At 41.7% G+C, this 24,406-nt stretch overlaps 1 long non-coding RNA gene across 1 annotated transcript in view; it reads left to right on the top strand.

Annotated features, from left to right (window-relative positions):
* The window catches only part of LOC140120514 (uncharacterized), a 42,278-nt gene extending 24,936 nt beyond the window's left edge, over positions 1 to 17,342 (top strand). The window contains exon 3 of the long non-coding RNA XR_011853834.1: positions 17,073 to 17,342. This is a non-coding gene — a long non-coding RNA (uncharacterized lncRNA). The remainder of the gene's footprint in view (positions 1 to 17,072) is intronic.
* The last annotated feature ends 7,064 nt before the right edge of the window (positions 17,343 to 24,406 follow it).

Here is a 24,406-nt window from a genome sequence, read left to right as displayed (position 1 = left end):
AAATAATGTCTTCTGATAAGTTGCAAACATCTGCGATCTATTCTTCACTGTTCCGCGCGCGTATATTATCTCCCGACAAGTTAGCAGATGTGAAGAACAGTGAAGAATAGAATAAAAACAGTGAACACAGTGAACACAGTGAACACAGGATCATTTAAGATAAAAACACAGTGCAGAACACAGTGCAGAATAGATTACAGATGTTCGGCACATCTGCTTACTTGTCGGGAGATACGCGCGGAGCGGTGCGACCAAAATAGCATGTGAAGAACAATATATATGTGTGTAAAGAACACATTGCAGATGTTTCCATAAATCTGCAATGTCTTCTTCACACATATATATTGTTCTTCACATGCTATTTTGTTCGCACCGCTCCGCGCGTATCTCCCGACAAGTAAGCAGATGTGCCGAACATCTGTAATCTATTCTGCACTGTGTTCTGCACTGTGTTTTTATCTTAAATGATCCTGTGTTCACTGTGTTCACTGTGTTCACTGTTTTTATTCTATTCTTCACTGTTCTTCATTGTGTTTTTTTAATTAAATGATCGTTCGCGAGCAGGGGAAATACTGTTATACTGGTCACCTAGCAACCCTTACGTTTAAAACGCATTGCACTCGCATTGCACTTGCAATGTTTGCGAGTGCAATGCGTTTTTGATACGTCCCCATAGACTTGAATGGGGCGTGAAAAATGCGCGTGAATCGCAAAAATAGAGCATGCTGCGATTTTGACGCGCGTGCAAACGAACGCAAGCACGCGCGTGCAAAACAACGCAAATGAAGAAAGACCCATTGAATACAATGGGACAGAGTGCAATGCAAGTTCTGCGCGTCAAATGCACGCGCAGAACTCGCGCGTGAAAAACGCCAGTGTAGAAGGGGCCTAAGAGGTGCTGCAGGGAAAAGAGGACACCAGGGGTCAGCACAGCTGGGCATTATATTAATGGAGGCACTCTGCTGGATATTACATTTATGAGGTCACTCTGCTGGACATTATGTTAATGGGAGCACCCTACTGATCATTATATTAATGGTGACACTTTGCTGGATATTATATTAATGGGGGCACTCTGCTGGACATTTTATTGGAGGGGCTGCTGTTCACATTTCATTGATGAGGGGGAGACTGCTGGGCATTTTGTTGATGAGGGGAGACTACAGGAAATTTTATTAGTGAGTAGCAGCTGCATTTACCTCCCTCGACTCAATATGTTTTCCCAGTATTTCGTGGTAAAATAAAGTAAACTTCAAGATCAGTGAGGATGTGTCATCTGGCATCCCACAATTAGGGACCTGTTTTCAGCAGTCCGAGCAATGCCCTCGCTGCTCCATTAAATTCTATGGGATTGGCTGGAGATGGCTAATAGAGTTGACTGAAGTGGCAGATGCTTGGCCGGCTGCTCAACCTGATAGTCAAAACAGGATCTGTGTTCTCCTAATTACTGGGGATCCCTTTCTCAAGATCTGTGGGGGTCCCCTTTTTTTGACCCTCACCTACTAAGAAGTTATACCTTATCCTATAGATTGACATTTTGAATTTTTTGAATTGTTTCACTAAACTATATCATCTTTTATTAAATATTTCTCATGTCATTAAATTCATGGCGTGGACGTGCAATCAAACTTTTGCATTGTTCCCAGCCAGATGGACCTTCTGTATATCATTAAAAAGCAATATGACTACTATGTAAACAGAAAATGTATTCTGATAACTGACATTCCAAGGTTTCTGATGCTAAACTAAGCATCTCTTATAAATATACTTTTTTACCAAAACATTGAGGAATCCTATCACCTTTCCAAAACTGAGATTTAAGGCATTCCCATTAAACTAAATACACATATTGTGCCTAAAGGAATCACATTCATACAGTTCTAAATTGCCCCATTCTTTTAAAACTATCTTAAATAACTGCTAAATTACATAAAAATATACACATGAAAGAGACTATTTGGATTGTGAATACCCTAAGCTCTAAAGTATTTTAGTATGGAATTCCCATATGGTTGGATGGGTTCATGCACTTTTCATTATCCAAAAATAGAATAAAAACAATAATAACAATGTAGAAATCCAGATTCTAATTTATGATCTAAACTATCCTAGTGCAATGTATACTACCATGCAAGTAATAGCGCACATGCTACATGAGAGCAATGTTTTCTGAAAACAACTCAGTTTGTGTAGTTTTCACTTGATACCAGAATGAAAACAACATTTTATCAATTGATAAATTATAGACATACAATACAAGCGACCTGGGGTTCTACCGTCAATATATAACTAGAGATAGACAACTAAACCTCCTAATTAATTTTTTAGTGTATTAATACATCTCTTGACAAACTAGCCATAAATGGTGAACTACAGTATGATGAGCACCTTGTTCATGCTCTGAACTTTTTACACTAAGATGTTCAGCCTTTATTTTGCCTGGCCCAACAATCGCAGTACTTGCATGTCACCCTTTTTATACACTGGGTGAGTCTACACTTAATGGTTTCCCTTTCGGTCTTTAACCCCTTAACGCTCTGTGCCGTAGCTCTACGGCGCAGAGGTATAAGGGATGTATGAAGAGGGCTCACGGGCTGAGTCCTCTTCATACAGAGGTGGGGGTTTTTGCATTTTGCACAAAACCCCCACCACTAATAACCGCGGTCGGTGCTTGCACCGATCGCGGCTATTAACCCTCTAAACGCCGCCCGCAAAGTCGCGGGCGGCGTTTAAAAGACGGCGGCGCGCGGGCGCCGCCATCTTTTTTTCGATCGCCACGCCCCCGAACGTCATCGGGGGGCGGCGATCGGTTACCATGGTAGCCTCGGGTCTTCTCTTGACACGAGGCTACATGGTTTATGCAGGTTCGTTACAATGAGCCAGTGGCTCATTGTAATGTAAGACCTGCAAAAACGCCATATATTGCAATACTGTAGTATTGCAGTATATGGTAGGAGCGATTTGATCATCTAGGGTTAATGTACCCTAGATGGTCTAAAAAATAGTGAAAAAAAAAAGAAAAAAAAAAGTTTAAAAAATAAAAAAAATTAATAAAATATTAAAAGTTCAAATCACCCCCCTTTCCCTAGAACGGATATAAAACATAACAAACAGTAAAAATCACAGACATATTAGGTATCTCCGCGTCCCAAAATGCCCGATCTATCAAAATATAAAAACGGTTACAGCCGGTGGTGACCTCCGAGGCGGGAAATGGCGCCCAAATGTCCGAAATGCGACTTTTACACCTTTTTACATAACATAAAAAATGAAATAAAAAATGATCAAAATGTCGCACAGACCTCACAATGGTAGCAATGAAAACGTCGCCTCATTTCGCAAAAAATGACCCCTCAAACATTTCCGTGCGCCAAAGTATGAAAAAGTTATTAGCGTCAGAAGATGGCAAAAATTTTTTTTTCTTTTTTGTACACATTCGTTTAATTTTTGAAAATGTATTAAAACACAATAAAACCTATATAAATTTGGTATCACTGCGATCGCACCGAACCAAAGAATAAAGTAGGTATGTTATTTGGAGCGAAGAGGGAAAGTCGTAAAAACTGAGCCCACAAGAACGTGACGCACGTGCAGTTTTTTTTCAATTTTTCCACATTTGGAAATTTTTTTCAGCTTCGCAGTACACGTCATGTTAAAATAAATAACATTACGGGAAAGTAAAATTTGTTACGCACAAAATAAGCCCTCACACAGGTCTGTACACGTAAAAATGAAAAAGTTATGGATTTTTGAAGTTGGAGAGCGAGAAATTAGCCGAAAAACCCTCCGTCCTTAAGGGGTTAATAAGTATGGCTCCTGTTTTTGTTTTAACTACAGGTATATGCATGACTACAGTTAAGCATTTTCTTTAGGTGCTGTATCCATCAATATTGTTTTTTTACCATATTAGTCAGTGTGAGACTATTTAGACCATTCTAAATTCCACCTCCATTTTATTTTAATTACTATGCAGCGGATGCCTCGGAAGAAGCCTGAAGAGGCGAAATCTGAGGTCGGGCGAGGTGTCTTGGCAATTTTAAAGGGGTATTCCAGGAATCAGCATAATTCATATACAAATGGGTACTCAAAATATAAGCTACTGTGTAATTAGTTGTTATTTAAAATTTAGCTCCCCTTAGCAGAAAATGCTGATGACATAGACTGTAATGAAGAATTAAAATGCTACTGGCCCTTTAATCAGTCCGTTAATTTCCTCCGCGCGGTCTGTTGCCGGACAGAAGATGGCTGCTGGTCACATGTCCACATCACATGTCCTGTACCTGCCTGGGCAGGTCATGTGATCATCACTATGTTTGGCTGTAGTCGGTTGGTTGCAGTGCATCCAGTATGGCCAGTGTTGTGGTGATGGCAGTTACACATCATTACTATGGTAACAGAGCAAGAAAACCTGTTATATCATCACTGGGAGCAGAGCATAAGTGGTAGGAGGAGTTACTGAGAACTAAAGGATCATGGAACTTGTAGTTTCCAGTGGCGGCCATCTTAGTGATAACTCCACCTACTTTAGAGAGGCCATAAATTTTGTAAATCATAAAATCTAATTATTTAAGCTCCGTTTTGAAGCTAATGACATGGATATTGTTGTATTCATTTATTTATATCATCATGGGTTTTTGTGTCAGACGTTCATATTCCCGGAATACCCCTTTAAACCTGTTACACACGCTGTTTTAAGATTGGTTTGGAATGGAATAAAAGTATTTTATCTCTACACCTTAGCGATCAATAGGATGTTGTATATTTTTCCTTGTATAGAATTCCCAACTGGAGTGTAGCAAGAAATTTGTTGGACGACAGTGGGGTTGACTGCATGTAGGAGTAATTAAAAGCCGGAAGGATCATTCAAGGGTTGTCTATTCCTGAACACAATGGCGTGGTGAGAGAGATTTTTCATTGATTTGGAGCTTTGGGCTTTTGCTTGTTTTAACTTATACATTGGAAGACTAAGGAGAGCATGTTCAGTCTTCATTGCTCTTCCAATAGTCTTTTTCCTCATCATGAACTAACATTTGTTGTATGTGAGTTGTTTAGTGTAAACTACGACAGAATTCTGTCGTGGACAGATTAATAAATCTTCCCTATTGTGTGCTCACTGCTCCATGAGACATTAATACAAAGCCATACAAGCAGAAACATATATACTTGCATGATATACAGGACAGTGGGTATGAAAAGTATTCAGGTCCCTTTAAATTTTTAACTCATTGTTTCATTGCAGCCAATTGGTAAGATCCAAAAATTTTTTTTTTTTTCTCATTAATGCACACTCTGCACTCTATCTTGACAGAAAAAAACAGAAATGTAGATATCACATGGTCATTAGTATTCAGACCATTTACTCAGTATTGAGTAGAAGCACCCTTTGAGCTAGTACAGCCGTGAGTTTTATTTGGAATGATTCAACAAGTTTTTCTCACCACGATTTGAGGTGCCTCTACCATTCTCTTTTGAAGATTCTCTCCAGTTCCCTCAGGTTGGATGGTAAACTTTGGTGGAAGCCATTTTCAAGTCTCTCCAGAGATGGGTTTCGTTTCTCAATTGGGTTTAGGTCAGGGCTCTGGCTGGGCCTGTCAAGAATGGTCACAGAGTTGTTCTGAAGCTGTGTGCTTAGGGTCATTGTCTTGTTAGAATGTAAACCTTCAGCTCAGTCCATGGTCCAGGCTGCAGTTATAGTTGACATTGTGGAACTTTTTCCCATCACACTACTGCATTTCTGGAACTCGGCCACAGTGATCTAGGGGTTCTTCTTTACCTCTCTAACCAAGGCTTTCACCCTTGATTGCTTAGTTTGGTTGGATGGGCAGGTCAAGGAACTGTTGTGGTTGTCCCAAACTATTTTGAATTTAAGGAGTATGGAGGCCACTGTGGTCTGAGAAACTTTGAGTGCTGCAGAAATTATTTTGCAACCTTGGCCAGATTTGTGCCTTGCCACAATTCTATCTCCTTGGGCAGTTCCACAGACTTGGTGATTCTCATGTGCTCTGACATGAACTGTGAGGTCTTATATAGACAGATGTGTATACTACCTAATTAAGTTCAATCAGTTTGCTTAAACACAGCTGGACTCCAATGAAGGAATAGAACCATCTCGAGGAGGATCAGATGGAAATGGAGAGCATGTCAGTTAAATATGAGTGTCACAGCAAAGGGTCTAAATACTTATGAAATTTGTGATTTTTTAGTTTTTCTTGTTTAATAAATTAGCAATAGTATCTACATTTCTGTTTTTTTTCTGTCAAGATGAAACAAAGAGTGAAAAATTTAAAGCGGTCTGAATACTTTCCATACCAACTGAATACATAATTTGAACACAGAAACATACAGCTGCATATATTCAACCATATATACATACATACATACACATAATTTACACATACATTTGGTAACATAACTCAAAATAATGCTGAAGATATACAAACATGCACGCAGTCATATATATAATGCTGTGTAGTAGTGTATAGTAGGGTACACAGAGATAAATACATACACAAAAACTTTATATGAAACCTTCTGTAGTCGATTACCCCTCTCGTCCTGTCACCAGGCTGCACGTATTTCTGCTTTCCTTCAGGCTCTGGTTTTGGGCGGAGCTTCCTCCTGCTCCCTCTCTCTGTGCACTTGTCTCATTACAGCAGCTTCCAGTGCAGATGCAGAGGATGTACACTACACAGTCATGTGGTAAAATTATAGGCCCATGCTTCAGACGGCAAGGAGGTTGGGGGCCCTTGGCAATGGCTCCTAAAGACCCACCCTAAGGCTGGCCCTGAAATGCAGAGGCTACAGCATGTGGTGAAGCCTTACTTGCCCATTCAGTCAGATAATTAGTGCAAGTGTCAGACTCTAAAGGATAAGTCATCCTTTTTAAAGTTCCAGAAAGCTAGAAAATGCTCTGCCAGTAAAGGCCTCTTGGTGTATCAAACTGTGAAATTATTCAGATAAGTAACAATATAAAAATAATAATCTTTATTTATAAAGAATCATCAACATCCATGGGGAACATATACAAATAAAATAAGACATAACAGAGTAAAAACACAGTTGCCAGTCTTATGGAATATTAGGAGCGAGGGCCCAGCTCTCAAGTCTATGATGTAACCTTGCAAACTCTTTATTTAAATGCCACAATATATTTCTTACATGGTTATCAATTTAAGCTTTTGTCCTTCTTTTTCTTCTTTATATTGTAGATTGAAAATCCAGATGTATAAAGCTATTACTGTTACGCCTGGGAGTAAGCCCCAAAAAGCCTTTGTACCCAAGCAATTTCACAAAAGTTAATTTGTTCTAGACTCTGGGAGTACAAAAATAACTCTCTTTATATAAGATCTTGCTGCCTCTTCACACATACAAATGCCCCTTCTCATGTTTTGTTAACCTAACAATATCTTAAGACAAGCATGTTAAGGACCAAAATAGCTCAAACTACTTATTTTGTAAACTCTATTACTGCACTTTCAAATTCAGACCAGGAATTACAAACAAAGCCTGGAGACAGCTTGTTCTCTCACTTTAAATTCATTCTATGTTGCTATAGCAGTATCCATGAGAAAACGGCACTGTTTCTCTTTTCAGGCTTGCACAACCTCAATAGGCCTTTTGTCAGCTGCTGAATTATGGCATTATTATTTAAATACATAGGGTTTAATAGTGGATTATTATGACACCTTAATGCATTCTTAGCATCTCTATTGGTAACAAACTAAAGGAAAAATTAGGAAAATTAAGTTTCTCCATTTCTCATAGCTTCATATTGTGGGCTGAAAATTGTCAACTTAAACAATTGTCAATTGAACTTTTTGTGTGCGTTATGAAAACCAAAAAAGTGCAACAATTTGCTTTGTCTTAGGTTGTACAGATTACTATTTTGTACTGGAACTTACCAGCTATGCAAATAGAATTGAGACCGTATTCATAAGAATGTAAATGTAAACTTTGTCATAAATGAGTTGGAGTCATTTCGAGTAATGAACAGTATGATCATTGGATAAGAACACTAGTATGTGCAAGAGAATAACCAATAGTATTTATAGGGTTTATGTCCAAACAGTCTTTATGTCCTATCGGTTTTATAAAATATCATGAGTAACAAATTAAACACCATAAACCATAAAAAAACACCACTGCCCAAATATGTTATTATTAGAGATGAGCGAACATAGTCGTCCGAGCTTGATGCTCGATCGAGCATTAGTGTACTCGTAACTGCTCGTTGCTCGGACAAGTATTTTGCCCGCTCGAGAAAATGGCAGCTCCCGCCGTTTTGCTTTTTGGCGGCCAGAAACAGAGCCAATCACAAGCCAGGAGACTCTGCACTCCACCCAGCATGACGTGGTACCCTTACACGTAGATAGCAGTGGTTGGCTGGCCAGATCAGGTGACCCTGGGATAGACTAGCCGCTGCCCGCGCTGCTCGGATCATTCTCTGTCTGGATGCCGCTAGGGAGAGAGCTGCTGCTGGTCAGGGAAAGCGTTAGGGTGTTCTATTAGCTTACTGTTAGGCAGGAGTGATTCTAAAAGAACCCAACAGCCCTTCTTAGGGCTACAATAACGTTATAATTTTTTTTTTTTTTATTTGCAGCTAGTACCATATTGTGAGGAATTAGCAGGGGGACTTGCTACCGTTGTGTTTAGCTCTTAGTGACACACATATCCACCTCAAACACCAAAGTGGGAAAATTTATTAGGGGTTTGAGTAGAATTAGGCACAGTCTGCCAGTTTCTTTTTATTTTACGTTTATTGTTTTAATAACTCAGTGTCATCTCATCTTGCATAGTAGTGTGCTGTAATACTTGGCTAGAAAATAGCCATAGGAGAATACAAACGGCTTAATTACGCCTACAGTAGCGTTATATATATTTGTTTTCTGGTTGATCTGCTGGTGGCTGTAGTTGTTGCAGTGCATCTACTAGTAAATTGTGAGCAATTTGGAGTCAGACTTGCGACCACTGTGTTTTAGTGACGCACATATCCATCGCAAAGACCGAAGTGGGAAAATTTATTAGGGCCCGGGGTTGTATTTCAATTAGGCACAGTCTGCCATTTCCTTTTTTATTTTACGTTTATTTTTTTCATAACTCAGCGTCATCTCATCTGGCATAGTAGTGTGCTGTAATACTTGGCTAGAAAATAGCCATAGGAGAATACAAACGGCTTAATTACGCCTACAGTAGCGTTATATATATTTGATTTCTGGTTGATCTGCTGGTGGCTGTAGTTGTTGCAGTGCATCTACTAGTAAATTGTGAGCAATGTGGAGTCAGACTTGCGACCACTGTGTTTTAGTGACGCACATATCCATCGCAAAGACCGAAGTGGGAAAATTTATTAGGGCCCGGGGTTGTATTTCAATTAGGCACAGTCTGCCATTTCCTTTTTTATTTTACGTTTATTTTTTTCATAACTCAGCGTCATCTCATCTGGCATAGTAGTGTGCTGTAATACTTGGCCAAAAAATAGCCATAGGAGAATACAAACGGCTTAATTACGCCTACAGTAGCGTTATATATATTTGATTTCTGGTTGATCTGCTGGTGGCTGTAGTTGTTGCAGTGCATCTACTAGCAAATTGTGAGCAATTTGGAGTCAGACTTGCGACCACTGTGTTTTGCGCTTAGTGACGCACATATCCATCGCAAAGACCGAAGTGGGAAAATTTATTAGGGCCCGGGGTTGTATTTCAATTAGGCACAGTCTGCCATTTCCTTTTTTATTTTACGTTTATTTTTTTCATAACTCAGCGTCATCTCATCTGGCATAGCAGTGTGCTTTCATACTTGGCTATAAAATAGCCATAGCAATAGGATAGCATCGTTTGGTTTTAAAAACAAAAAAACACAAAAAAAAACAAAAAAAAAAAAGTTAAAAAAAAATTCAAGTTATAACTCTCATTTTCAAAATGTTTAACCCGAGGGGTAGAGGACGAGGGCGGGGACGTGGGCGTCCAACTACTGCAGGGGTCGGAGGCCGTGGTCCTGGGCGGGGTGAGACACCACCTGCTTATGAGGGAGCAGGGGAACGCCGCAGAGCTACACTCCCTAGGTTCATGTCTGAAGTTACTGGGAATCGTGGTAGAGCACTGTTGAGGCCAGAACAGTGCGAACAGGTGATGTCGTGGATTGCCGACAATGCTTCGAGCAATTTGCCCACCAGTCAGTCTTCCACGCAGTCCACCCATGTCACCGAAATCGGCACTCCTCCAGCTCCTGCACCTCAGCCTCCTCCCCCCCAGTCTGCCCCCTCCCAGCAAAATTTGCCATTTGAACCGGCATACTCTGAGGAACTGTTTTCTGGACCATTCCCACAGTCACAAACCACTTGTCCGGTTGCTGATGAGCAATTTTCCGATGCCCAGGTTTTCCACCAGTCGCAGTCTGTGGGTGATGATGACCTTGTTGACGTACTGGAAGAAGTGTGTAAAGAGGTGTCCGACGATGAGGAGACACGGTTGTCAGACAGTGGGGAAGTTGTTGTCAGGGCAGGAAGTCCGAGGGGGGAGCAGACTGAGGGATCGGAGGATGATGAGGTGACAGACCCAAGCTGGGTTGAGAGGCCGGGTGAACACAGTGCTTCTGAGACGGAGGAGAGTCCTCGACCAGAACAGGTTGGAAGAGGCAGTGGTGGGGCCAGACGGAGAGGCAGGGCCAGAGCTGGTGCATCAGCGCCAAATGTGTCAACTAGTGAAGCTCCCGTGGCAAGGGCTCCTGCGGCGAGGGCTAGATTTTCAGAAGTCTGGAGGTTCTTTAAGGAAACACCGGATGACCGATGGACTGTGGTGTGCCACATTTGCCAAACCAGGATCAGCAGGGGTTCCACCACTACTAGCTTAACTACCACCAGTATGCGCAGGCATATGAATGCTAAACACCCCACTCAGTGGCAACAAGCGCGTTCACCTCCGGCCGTGCACACCACTGCTCCTTCCCCTGTGTCAGCTGATAGTCAGCCCCCTGCCCAGGACCCTGCCACAAAAACCCCATCGTCGCCTCCACGATCCTCCACAGCATCCACCAGCGTTCAGCTCTCCATACCCCAGACGCTGAAGCGGAAACGCAAATATAGTGCAACCCACCCGCACGCCCAAGCCCTTAATGTGCACATCTCCAGATTGCTAAGCCTGGAGATGCTGCCCTATAGGCTAGTAGAGACTGAGGCCTTTCGCAGCCTCATGGCGGCGGCCGCCCCTCGGTATTCGGTCCCCAGCCGCCACTACTTTTCCCGATGTGCCGTCCCAGCCCTGCACCAGCACGTGTCAGACAACATAATCCGTGCCCTGACCAACGCCGTTTCTGACAAGGTCCACCTGACCACGGACACGTGGACGAGTGCTGCCGGGCAGGGCCACTATATATCTCTGACGGCACATTGGGTTAACTTGGTGGAGGCTGGGACCGAGTGTGACCCTGCGGCTGGTCATATACTGCCGACGCCAAGGATTGCGGGGCCTACCTCGGTCCAGGTCTCTCAGGCCTACTATGCCTCCTCCTCCTCCCACCCCTCCTCCACCTCCTCCTCCGAACGACCATCCGTGGGCATGGCGCCATCAGTCGGTAGCTCTAGGCACAGCAGCAGTGCCGTCGCTAAGCGACAGCAGGCGGTGCTCAAACTGCTGAGCCTAGGCGATAAAAGGCACACCGCCCAAGAACTATTACAGGGCATCACGGCGCAGACTGATCTGTGGCTGGCACCGCTGAACCTGAAGCCAGGCATGGTTGTGTGTGACAACGGCCGTAACCTGGTGGCGGCTCTGCAACTCGGCAGACTGACACATGTGCCATGCCTGGCCCATGTGTTAAATCTGATAGTTCAGCGTTTCCTCAAGACATACCCCAATCTGTCTGATTTGCTCACGAAGGTGCGCCGCATCTGTGCGCATTTCAGGAAGTCCAGCACAGATGCTGCCACTCTCAGGGCAGCGCAGCGCCGCCTCCAACTGCCCGCTCACCGACTGTTGTGCGACGTGCCCACGAGGTGGAATTCAACACTGACCATGTTATCCAGAGTTTACCAGCAGCGCCGAGCGATTGTAGACTGCCAGATGTCAACTTCCACCAGAACTAGTAGTCAGGTCAGTCAGCTTCCTCAAGTCTACAATGAGGAGTGGACGTGGATGTCTGATATCTGTCAGGTGCTGAGTAACTTTGAGGAGTCAACACAGATGGTCAGTGGCGATGCCGCCATCATCAGCCTCACCATCCCGCTGCTTGGCCTGTTGAAAAACTCTCTGGTCAGCATGAAGTCGGAAGCTTTGCGCTCCTCACAAGAGACGGGGGAAGAAGATTCCCTTGTTGATAGCCAAAGCACCCTTAGGTCTGTTTCTCAGCGCATATCGGAGGAGGTGGAGGTGGAGGAGGATGAGGAGGAAGAGGAGGAGAATGTTGGCGAGACACAAGAGGGGACCATTGTTGAGTCCTTCACTGTTGAGCGTGTATGGGCAGAAGAAGAGGAATTGGAGGAGTTGGAGGAGGAGGAAATGGACAGTCAGGCCAGTGAGGGGAGCGAATTCTTACGCGTTGGTACTCTGGCGCATATGGCAGATTTCATGCTAGGCTGCCTATCCCGTGACCCTCGCGTTCAAAGAATTTATTCCAGCACCGATTACTGGGTGTTCACTCTCCTGGACCCACGGTACAAGCAAAATCTTTCCACTCTCATCCCTGGAGAGGAAAGGAGTGTGAGAATGCATGAATACCAGCAGGCCCTGGTGCACAAGCTGAAACAGTATTTCCCTTCTGACAGCGCTAGCGGCAGAGTGCGTAGTTCTGCGGGACAAGTAGCGAGGGAGAGTAGGCGAGCAGGCAGCTTGTCCAGCACTGGCAAGGGTACGCTTTACAAGGCTTTTGCCAGCTTTATGTCACCCCAGCAAGACACTGTCACCTGTCCCCAGTCTCGGCAGAGTAGGGCTGATCTTTACAGAAAGATGGTGAGGGAGTACGTAGCTGACCATACCATCGTCCTAAATGATCACACAGCTCCCTACAACTACTGCGTTTCAAAGCTGGACATGTGGCACGAACTGGCGCTGTACGCCTTGGAGGTTCTTGCCTGCCCTGCCGCTAGCGTCTTGTCCGAGCGGGTTTTCAGTGCAGCTGGTGGCATCATCACCGATAAGCGTACACGCCTGTCGACTGACAGCGCTGACAGGCTGACGCTTATCAAGATGAATAAAGCATGGATTTCTCCTAATTTCCAATCTCCAGCAGGTGAAGGAAGCTCAACCTGAATAATTTATCCACTCCTCCTCCTCCTCCTCCTCCTCATTTTCCTCCTTCTCCTGCTCTTTGCACAGTAAAGCAGAGGAAACTGGCTATTTTTTGACAGGGCCCACTGGCTCTACCTATAGTACTTTATGCATTTAATTTTTCTGGAGGGCCACCGACCCGGTCCTCTGTTTTAAACAATTTTTGGGAGTGCCACATACAGGCACTCAATCTATTCAATTTTTCTGGAGCTCCACCTACCTGCTCCTCTGGTTTGAAAAATTTTTTGGACTGCCACATACAGGCACTCAATCTATTCCATTTTTCTGGAGGGTCACCTACCTGCTCCTCTGGTTTGAAAACTTTTTTGGACTGCCACATACAGGCACTCAATCTATTCCATTTTTCTGGAGGGCCACCTACCTGCTCCTCTGGTTTAAAAACTTTTTTGGACTGCCACATACAGGCACTCAATCTATTCAATTTTTCTGGAGGGCCACCTACCTGCTCCTCTGGTTTAAAAACTTTTTTGGACTGCCACATACAGGCACTCAATCTATTCCATTTTTCTGGAGGGCCACCTACCTGCTCCTCTGGTTTAAAAACTTTTTTGGACTGCCACATACAGGCACTCAATCTATTCCATTTTTCTGGAGGGCCACCTACCTGCTCCTCTGGTTTAAAAACTTTTTTGGACTGCCACATACAGGCACTCAATCTATTCAATTTTTCTGGAGGGCCACCTACCTGCTCCTCTGGTTTAAAAACTTTTTTGGACTGCCACATACAGGCACTCAATCTATTCCATTTTTCTGGAGGGCCACCTACCTGCTCCTCTGGTTTAAAAACTTTTTTGGACTGCCACATACAGGCACTCAATCTATTCCATTTTTCTGGAGGGCCACCTACCTGCTCCTCTGGTTTAAAAACTTTTTTGGACTGCCACATACAGGAACTCAATCTATTCCATTTTTCTGGAGGGCCACCTACCTGCTCCTCTGGTTTGAAAAATTTTTTGGACTGCCACATACAGGCACTATCCAAATTGAATTGTCTCCATAGCAGCCTCCACACGTTGTCTCCATTGCTACCTCCAAAAGTCGTCCATATAGCTGCCTCCATACATCGTCCCTTTATCAAACGAGGTTTGTCAGGCCGAAATTTGGGTTGTTTTCATGGATTCCACATCAAAGTTGTTAACTTTGTCGCCACCCTGCTGTGTTATCCACAAAATACACTGGCAAACTTTTACCATTTACGGATATTATTTCAGCGCTTCTTGCGCATCTGTTTACATTCCCCTCACCCGCCATATCCCAAACTTATAAGAACGCTACTACACTTGATCTTATACAAAAGGTTCTTAAAAGTGCTGTTTGGGGAGTAGCCTAGAGACAGGGGCTTGGATTGGCGAAAGCTCGCCTGGCAGCGGAGCGGCAGCTCCATGCCAAGAACCAACTAACATAGTTTTAACTGCAGCACCTTTAATCTACTACTAGTTCACTGCCTCCATACATGCCCGCCTTATCAAACGTGCTGTGTCAGGCAGAATTTTGGGTTGTTTTCATGGCTTCCACAACAAACTTGTTAACTTTGTCGCCACCCTGCTGTGTAATCCACAAAATATACTGGCAAACTTTTACCATTTACGGATATTATTTCAGCGCTTCTTGCGCATCTGTTTACATCCCCCTCACCCGCCATATCCCAAACTTATAAGAACGCTACTACACTTAACTTGGTGCAGGCTGGGACCGAGTCTGACCCTGGGGCTGGTCATATACTGCCGACGCAGAGGATTGCGGGGCCTACCTCGGTCCAGGTCTCAAAGGCCTACTATACCTCCAAATCCTCCCACACCTCCTCCACCTCCGAATTACCATCCGTGGGCATGGCGCCATCAGTCGGTAGCTCTAGGCACAGCAGCAGTGCCGTCGCTACGGTCAGGCGGTGCTCAAACTGCTGAGCCTAGGTGATAAAAGGCACACCGCCCAAGAGCTATTGCAGGGCATTCCACATCAAACTTGTTAACTTTGTCGCCACCCTGCTGTGTAAGCCACAAAATATACTGGAAAACTTTTTTCATTTACGGATATTATTTCAGCGCTTCTTGCGCAGATGTTTACATTCCCCTCACCCGCCATATCCCAAACTTATAAGAACGCTACTACACTTGATCTTATCCGAAAAGTTCTTAGAAGTGCTGTTTGGGGAGTAGCCTAGAGACAGGGGCTTGGATTGGCGAAAGCTCGCCTGGCAGCGGAGCGCCAGCTCCATGCCAAGAAACAACTAACATAGTTTTAACTGCAGCACCTTTAATCTACTACTAGTTCACTGCCTCCATACATCGTCCCCTTATCAAACGAGCTGTGTCAGGCAGAATTTTGGATTGTTTTCATGGCTTCCATGTTAACTTTGTCGCCACCCTGCTGTGTAATCCACAAAATATACTGGCAAACTTTTATCATGTACCGATATTATTTGAGCGCTTCTTGCTCACCTCCTTTGGTTCCTCTCTGCTACCCATTGGTTTGAAGCCTGAGTCCATTTAGGGTATGTCGCCATGCCACTCTCTAGCCTTCCGCTGCTGCCGCTGCCTCTGCATGCCGTCCCCTATAGTGTCAGGGTCAATTATTGGATGTTTTAGATGCTATCTAGCTTCATTCTGTCACTCTGTCATGGCCATGCTGTTGCCCATAATTTTGGCATAATGGTGCATTTAAGCAGCCTCAGAGGCATCCATGCATGCAGACCCTGCTGTTTCCTGTCCATTTCCGTGGTGTTTCCATCCTTTTCTGAGGTTCCCAGGTGTTTGGCCAAGCTTCCCTGTGCAGAGCCTTGGTCCCCTTGAAAAATGCTCGAGTCTCCCATTGACTTCAATGGGGCTCGTTACTCGAAACGAGCACTCGAGCATCGGGAAAAGTTCGTCTCGAATAACGAGTACCCGAGCATTTTAGTGCTCGCTCATCTCTAGTTATTATATATAAAAGATAAATAAGCACATGGGGTTACATTTATTATACGCTGGCGCTCATGCTTATGATTTCCACGCCGCTGCATAGTCACAGCAGGATACATCAAAAGGAGGAAGTCTCTTGATGTATCAGGGCAGAATGCTGCACCGTATTTATTCTACGCCAGACAGGGCCTGGCGTAGAAATAAACGCATGCCCCACTGGCGTGAAGGTGGGCTAAATAGTTGCAAGTGCTAGCAATAGGCTACCATTTGCGATTATTTCAGGGCCTCTTTGCCACGTCAGTGGCGCAGAGGTCCTGATAAATATGCCCTATGGTTCCTATCCCAAACAAGCAAAAAGACCAAAGCTCTCTTGCTTCTAAAGTTATTAGTATTTATTCATATTGCATCACGGACATCACGTGAGTTGCAACTAAGCAATGTATTTCTAACGCCCCCCAGTGTCTTTCATCATGGCTTCATCATGATGAATAGACATTGAAGGATGTCAGAAATGTGTCGCTTAGTTGTAAATAATGCAATGTCCTTAATGCAATTTGAGTAAAGACCAATAACTTTTGAAGCAAGAGAGCTGGATCTTTTTGTTCATTTGGGACCTAAGCAAGGAGGTTTGTTTCTGTGCTCCCAGTGACAACAAGCTGGAACTACATCTTTTGAAGCTATTCACATGGTTCATATACATCTAAAAGATTGCAAAAATTGTAGCAATATGAAATTAGCAGAAGAATGAGTAATATACATTGCACGTTCGAGAGCAGCGTCTCCATCCCAATATCAGTTTTTTACTATGTAGTTTTCTCGAGGGTTATTGTCTATTTACTGTACGGGTAAAGCCCCTGCATTATATTTAATAATAATAATTCTTTATTTTATACAGTGCCTACAGATTACGCAGCACTGCACAGAGCTTGCAATCAGTCCCTGGGGCTCGCAATCTAATCAACCTATCAGTTTGTTTTTAGAGTGTGGGAGGAACACGGAGGACCCGGAGGAAACACTCGCAAACATGGAGAGAACATTAAAACTATTTGCAGATGTTGATCTTGACTTGAACCCAGGACCCCATTATTGCAAGGCTGTAGTGCTAACCACTGTGCCACCGTTCTGCCCCCAAATATTTTTATATTATTTTTCAAATATTGATCATTAGTTCCTAATTTATATCTAAACACTAGATAAAGTAAATTACCTTGTAATGTACAATGTATTTTATATGTTATTAAAAACTACATATTGCTTAAATCCAAATTAAATCAACTTGTATTAAAATTACCAAGGACTTCAGTTATTGAGATATGGACTCAGATGCAGAAACCTCAAATTCAAATAAAGGGAACCAGATTTTTGAAATAATGAAGAGCAAATACCAATTATAGCTAGTCCTGCACCATCTAGGGATCTGGGAACCAGCAAAACAAATAAGCTGGGGGTCAATTAGGTAATAATAACAATAATATGTTTTTTAATAAAAGCTCAACATTTTAGGAAGGCAAAAAATTCTCTACTTTGAGAAGACCCAATGACAAACTCTGAAAGAAAAAAATTCAAAACTGAATATCCCCACCATATCCTAAAGCATAAGAGAACTGATAATTTCAAAATAAATATGTGGAAACAAACATATCAATGCTAAAAAAAAACCGAAAATAATATGATGAATGAATAAACTAAAATAATAAGGAAGTGAGAAAATATAACAGAGCTAAAAATAAATTCTGTAAAAGACAAAGGCATACAATAGAGAATGGGAGAATTATTGCCAAAGAAAGTAAAATTAGTTCTAACTTATTCTTCAATTACAAAAATAACAAGAAACTTAAAACTGGAAATGTTGGCCCTCTGATGAATATTCAGAGTACAAAAATGGAGACTGCTTGGGCTAGGGGGGAAATTGACTTAAAGGATAGAAAACAGGGGGTCTTTGTTAATATCAGATCCTCAGATTGGATTGCAGTTACCAGTAAGTTAAGCCAGGGGTCATTATTGGGACCTCTTCTTTTTAATATTTTAACAATGACAAATCACTGATGTTACTGGTTGGGGTCTAGGTTCGGTATGTGAAGAGGATTTAAAAATTTGGTTTCAGACTGATTTCAACTGGTCTACTAATCACTAGTTATGTACACGACTTCAAAACAAATAGACCAGCTTTTTCTAACAGTTAAATGTTCTGTATCAAGGGTCTACTTGTTTCCCTCAAAATCTAAAACTTTTCAAAAACAACAAGAAAATAATAATTTGTAACCAAATTGTAAAGGCTGATATATAAAAAATAGATGTCTAGACAAGCCACAAAACATGGTACCTTTTTATTATTATCATGTAAGAATTGCAGTTTGTTAATCAAAGGAGAAAAAGCTGTCCATCCTACTCAGGTTGTACCAATTCCAAAAAGGGGTTAGTCATGTACATGCTAAAATAATGTTGGAGCAAAGCATACGTTGGTCAAAACAAATAGACAAACACTGCTGGTAAAAACAAGGACAAACTAAAGGAGAAAAATATGGGGAAACAACTGTTGCATTAAATTTCTTTCAATTTAAAAACAGAATTGCAGAATTGTGCTAGCCAATCTTTGAATCTTATCATTTTTATTCAAGTTTCCTAATATATAACTTTAAAATATTTTATTAAAGTTTTAAATGAAATTTGAATATTTAGATCTGTTCATGAATTTCAAAAGTGTAGGTCAAAATAAGAAGAATGCACTTAATTAATAGGAATATATGAAAAAATGCTCTATGTTCTAACAATCTATTGTATTGATGTCATTCTACCGAAGTATAGTGAAATTTGCTCTAATCAGTTCCCTCATCTTGAATTAACTCATCTAGGACTGCCTTTAGACATCAGCAGGTGCAGGTTCCGAGTTTGCAGCGACCTATTTAGACAACAATGGGGTTTTCTACTGCTCCCACTCAAGCCACGGGAGCAGGACCTCATCTCCAGGTGTCAAAGACACCCTTAGACCCTAGGTAGAAGGGAGAAGTGGCCTGCTTCTCCCTTCTCTGCTCCTCACAGCATTGCGCTGAAGGAGCGCGATGCATGGAGGAGCAGAGCCGGTCAGGTGACCACTAGGTCTAAAGGGATTAACCAGAGCTGCTGGATCTAATAAGACCCAGTACAGCTCTGATCAGCACCACCAGTGACAGGAGGTGGTTTTCCTCTGTAACTGAGGGACTTATAGATGCCTCGGTTACAGGGGAAAACTTGTAAAAGAAAAAAAATAAAGTAAAATTTTTTAAAAAAAAGTGAAAATGTCTCCCAGGCGTCTTTTATGACCTCATGGGGGACATATAAAGTAAAAACACATACACACAAAAATATTATTAAATATTCATAAAAATACACTAAAATTTCCCCATATAATAAAAAAAAATCCCCCACCACACTACATAAGGCATCGCAATAGTCACCCAGTTTGCCCCAGACTATACATATTATATAGTAAAACGACCAAAACTAAATTAATTAATAATTCATTTTGAGTTCAGTCTCTGCAGTTCCGAGTTCTGTCTCTGCTCCTTTACTTCTAAATATGGACTGCCTGCGTTAATAAGAAGTATATGAAGCACTAAAAAGGAGAATACGTAGAACATTTACTTTTGTATTACTGAAGACGGATACTTAATACAAATACTTTGCAGTGTCCATACAAATACAATTGCCACATTTTAAGTAATTTAACTACATTTATCTGACTTTACCTTAACATTGTTGGGCCTTCGTGTACTCTGCATTGTATTTAAATACTAGAGCAGAGATCTAAATGACATATAATATGATTCACTTAAACCCAGGTTCAAAGCCATACAATCTTTGTGTTACCTCCATAATGATTAATTTTACATACAGGCGGTCCCCTACTTAAGGACACCCGACTTACAGACGACCCATAGTTACAGACGGACCCCTCTGCCCACTGTGACCTCTGGTGAAGCTCTCTGGATGCTTTATTATAGTCCCAGTCTGCAATGATCAGCTGTGAGGTGTCTGTAATGAAGCTTTATTGATAATCCTTGGTCCAATTACAGCAAAAAATTTTGAAACTCCAACTGTCACTGGGGCAAGAAAAAAAATTTGTCTGGAACTACAATTATAAAATATACAGTTTCGACTTACATACAAATTCAACTTAAGAACAAACCTCCAGACCCTATCTTGTACGTAACCCGGGGACTGCCTGTATTGTGAATCCTTCATTTAAAAAAATATATTTTCTAGAATGTGTCTGTTCCTGCCACCATTTGAAAATAATATTACCCCTGTGGAAATGTCCATGCATAACAATATATGGTTACAGCACAGAGAGACACATTCACTAAGCTAATATCAGGCTTTGATTAATACATAATTCTAAAAATGTCCATTGTTCTTTAGTATAAAATAACCCAAGTTGTTCACAGATCACCAGATTCCCTGTCCTTGTAGAATAAATGGCTCTATTCATTAATTCTCCACGCACCTGTTTTCCAATCACTCCATTATTGTTTCCTTACAGAAAAGAGCAAATAAAATACATGGCAGGTGCAGCCAGTGACCAGTGTGGACAGGACCCAAGTGATATCTAAGCTTGTAATAATAAAAATGCTGAGCATGTACCTGCCACGCTTGCTTAATCTTTTTCAGCTCAACTTGTGGTTATCATTTTTAAGGTTTGGGAACAGATGTTTATTATGTTCTATAGTCAAGAAAATAAATATTAATTAATTTAGATCATTACAAACATTACAGGTCCAAAACCTAATGCAGCATTGCTGTAAGAACCTGATACCATAATATCTAGTTCTGTTCAGTGCACTTTAAATGGATGCAGATTCCCTTACTTCTTGACAACCGTATTGACTGTAGTCTTACACATCTTCTGCAGTCCCCTCTTCAATCTTATGTTTATAAAAGTAAGGTAGAAGTAAAAGACAGATTTTAAAAAATGTGTCTGCCTCTGACTTCACAGTTATTTGTAGTCTGTTACCTTGTTGGTATATAAGAACTATGTTAAAACACATTTTTAAAAATGCTTGGAGTATTTCCGAAAAATTCACAGGTCGTTAAAATGAGCAGAAAATGTCTCACCCAACTCTACTACTCTCTCCCTCCTGCCTCTGTTTTTGTACTCTAGTAGCAGCTGGAACTGCAGGGGGAGGGGGACCTGTACTGCTCATTGTAACAGCCTGTGAAACTACAGCACTGAGGTACTCTGGAAACATGCACCAATGCCCTTCAGGCTCATAAGTATAATGATGGTTTATGTCGATGGATTTTGATGGTACATTTCCTTTAACGTCTATGATGAACTAGTGAGCGAAATAAAGAAGTTGTACATGTTGTTTAATAATATCAAGCAATTAAATTCAAAGGTTCTGAAGAAATTGTTCCCTGCAAGAACATTGGGGCTTATTTACCAAGGGTCCGCGGATCGCATTTCCGTCTGACTTTCCATGGTATTCGGGATTTGCGCCGCTGGGTGAGGGATTTAGAAAGGGATTGTGTCCCATGCGAACAGATTTTGGCAGAGCATCGCCGGCTTTGTGACAGAAATGGGGGGGGGGGGCGATCCGACTGATTCGGACTGAGCGCGAGATTTAATATTTGAATTGTGTTGCATCCAATGCACTTACATAAACCGGGAAGAAGATGGTGAACTCCAGCGGACATGAGCTAGGAAGCGACAGATGAAGAATATCTGGCGCACATTCTTTGTGAATCGTGGCAGAGTACATTGTCATCGGACACTGTACTTCAGGTGAACTCCATCGGCCGGGTAAGTAAATGTGCCTCGTTATGTAAATTTTTAGGAGGCTTATAAGAACATCTGAACTATCTATACAGTTTAGGACTTCATTTAAGCTTTACCTACAAACATAGATTTTTACTTTACATATATTAACTCAATGGAAACGTATTCAATCACTTTATTATCATGACCCACGTTATGTATTTAGTTTCGTCAATGATGTCAGAGCCAAATAAAGAATGAGTCAAAACAATAGCTGGATTGCAAATCCCCACTATCCTTAACCACATCCTTGTGTAATGCTGGGTTGGAGCTTGTTGAGCTCTTATAAACATGTTATTAGTAAACTGTAATAAATCAAGGTAACCTTTTATAAAGTCATTGCCTTATTCGTATTCTAATATTCCTATGTAAACATAATAAATACCAAATTGAATCCTTTATAATTCAATGGGTCCTTAAGTAGTACAGTTATATAGAAATACCACAAAAAGTAATTTTAGAATGTTTTATTGTCATTTTTATGAGCTGATAAAACTATAGTCCAAGGGAAATTTGATTACTTCCTAAGCATAAATGGAACTTAAAGCTCTGGGGCCTCCAGGACAAGATCTGCAACAGAGACACCAATATTGGCAATATCAGCATTTATATTTGGCAGAAAGACATTTAAACCACCTCAGGGAAAGGGCTGGGTGCATATTGTTGAGGTTTCCTCTTACAGATATATCATATCTGAAGATGAGGTAAGAAATTATACAGTTGCGGTTTTCATCTATAATGGGACAGAATCCGTCTTCACTGCAATTAATCATAGTCAATGACCTGCTTCTAGATTGGGCTATTGCATTAACACTTACAGGATAATTTACATCTCTAAATCAGCCCTCTGATGTCTTCTTAAAGTGATATTCTCATGAAGACAAGTTTCTTAAATGTACTCAGGATAACAAAGTAACACTTTCTCTAATTCACTGTTATTAACAAAAATACAGCATTTCACAGATATAAGCCCAACCTGTCTCTATCAGTCCTAGTGCACACAATTTCAGTTGCCCCTAGACATGACCCTGTAACTTCTGACTTAGGGTCGGGGACGCCATCTTGGATTTCTGTGTGACGGCCATGCTTGCTGTGTTTCTCTGTCTTTGAATTGTAGCCACACTCCCTTCAGTCAGCACGGAGATCACTCACTGCTGCACACTGAAACACAGAATCTGAGTTCCAGAGGTGGCAGCAGCAGTCAGAGACTACAAGCTACACACAGATAAGTTGTTTATTTGGGAAGGCACAGCAGGAAGGCACAGTAGATCTAGTGTGTTGTGGAATAGCAGAGATGTAGCAGAGCTACATTATGTGTCATTATGTGCAATAGGCATCTAATGGATCTCATCATCTCTGATCTGTCTCATCTCTCTTTATGTGTCAGATACCAGTACAATATTTAGAAGCTAAGTGAAAGTATATATAAACCACATTTTCAGCTCACAGAACTAGATGGATCATAATGTGTTTGCTTAGACACTCTGGAAGTTTGCACTGACCAGCCTAGGGAGCAATAAAACTAATTGGTGATGCGTTTGTAACAAAAATGTAATGTAGTTTTTATTCATACCTAACTGCACAAATGAAGTAATCACATTGAAATGGAGTAGCATGACTGGAAACACCGGTGTGGAGATGACTTTCATGTTTTGTGTAAAACCTCCAAGTGAATCCCAAAAGTGCTTTGATGCCTTCGATACCTTACAAGTGCTGGCTAAATTGTTGGGATTAGCCACACTTATGTGTTCTGATATGTGGGTTTACAGTTTACATATGGTGCACCTCACATGTTCGAGTTTACACTGTGTGCACATTAACACATAAAACAAAAATGTAGATTGACAATCAAGATGTTTTTTAATAGGAAAAGTAGAGTTGATAATACAGGATCTAAAAGAAGAAGTTTTGTGCATGAAGTGACAGATTTTACACCTTCTTCCTCCATAACATACACGTTATATCCTAGCCATGTACTGTTGATACTTCCCTAGGGTAGGAGCCTTCGTAGACACACACTGTATGAACTCACTCAAGTGTTCCATCCTGATATAAAATGGGTAAATATCTTATTAAAATATCTGTGACAGCTTTGTATCATATATAGAGATGGGCGAATTTGTTGAAATTCGGTTTGACCCGATTTGCCAAATTTTTCAAAAAAATTTAATTTGACCCAAATCGAATCATGACGAATCATGATTAAAACATGTATTTCCTGGGTGCTGAGAGTCTGTAGGGTGTTTTAGAATGTTGTGCTCAAATATGCATAGGGAGCATGGTTTGGTCTTCAAACACTGCTGTGCTTTAGTATGACATGCACATGACGACCGCTGCTCTTAGAATCAATTCACTCTTCAATTTCATGTGCACTTACATAGACCAACTTCCCCAAATAAGCAAAGCGGGAATGCAGCCTGAAAAGGTAACGTCTG

The sequence above is a fragment of the Engystomops pustulosus genome, chromosome 3 (assembly GCF_040894005.1).
Source record: "Engystomops pustulosus chromosome 3, aEngPut4.maternal, whole genome shotgun sequence".
Classification (NCBI taxonomy): Eukaryota; Metazoa; Chordata; class Amphibia; order Anura; family Leptodactylidae; genus Engystomops; species Engystomops pustulosus.
The sequence above is the reverse complement of the archived record's forward strand: the minus strand, read 5'-3'. Positions and strand labels throughout refer to the sequence as shown.